The sequence below is a fragment of the Buceros rhinoceros genome, unplaced genomic scaffold (assembly GCF_000710305.1).
Source record: "Buceros rhinoceros silvestris isolate BGI_N320 unplaced genomic scaffold, ASM71030v1 scaffold26635, whole genome shotgun sequence".
Classification (NCBI taxonomy): domain Eukaryota; kingdom Metazoa; phylum Chordata; class Aves; order Bucerotiformes; family Bucerotidae; genus Buceros; species Buceros rhinoceros.
Window position 1 is genome coordinate 2,530 of NW_010413951.1, and position 667 is coordinate 3,196.

Consider the following 667-nt stretch of genomic DNA (forward strand, 5'->3'; position numbering starts at 1 on the left):
AAGCAGCCAGGGGAGCCAGGCTGAGCCCAAGCGGCTGTTCCAGTGCATTTTGTCTGCAGCAGGTCAAGGAGGCTCACCCTGAGGCAGTGGGGCTGAGGCTCACCCTGCTGGAGGAGAGCTCTGGCTGCAACCAGAGCCCCCTGAAGTGAGAAAACAGCTCTGTGCGGAGCGCCTCCGCAGCACCCAAAAAGAGGAGAGGTCAGACCCAAACCGCTGCCTCTCGCTGTGCCTCTGCGTCCTGGCTCGCTCCTGCCCGACCCCACGGCCTTGGCCCCGGCGAGCACAGGGGACAGCACTCAGCGCCCAGCTGTGCCCATTCTGGCCTCACTGGCCAAGCCGCGGGCCACATGGTGCAGTAGTGAGGAGAGGGCACAGGACAGCAGCTGCTCTGACAGAACCAGAGCCTGTTCCTTCCCTTCCCTCACTGCCAGGCGCTTGGTCTGATGCTTCCCCACTGAATCCCAGAGTTCCTGGTCTAGTTTTAAAAAACAAAAAAAAGCCTTATTGCAACTGTAAATGTAGGAGTTTTGCAACCTCCTTCCCTGTCCCTGTTCAGGGGCTGAGCCCACCACCTTGCAGGCAAGACAAGGCAGGGGCGGGCGAGAAGCAGCCTTCTTGGGGGAGAGATCTGGAAGGGAGCAGACAGTGCTGAGGGGGCAGGTGGGGC

At 61.0% G+C, this 667-nt stretch overlaps 1 protein-coding gene across 1 annotated transcript in view; it reads right to left on the reverse strand.

Annotated features, from left to right (window-relative positions):
• Positions 1–667, reverse strand: part of CHGA (chromogranin A (parathyroid secretory protein 1)) — a gene marked incomplete at its 5' end in the record, with an annotated part of 13,522 nt that overhangs the window by 1,864 nt on the left and 10,991 nt on the right. The window lies entirely within an intron of this gene.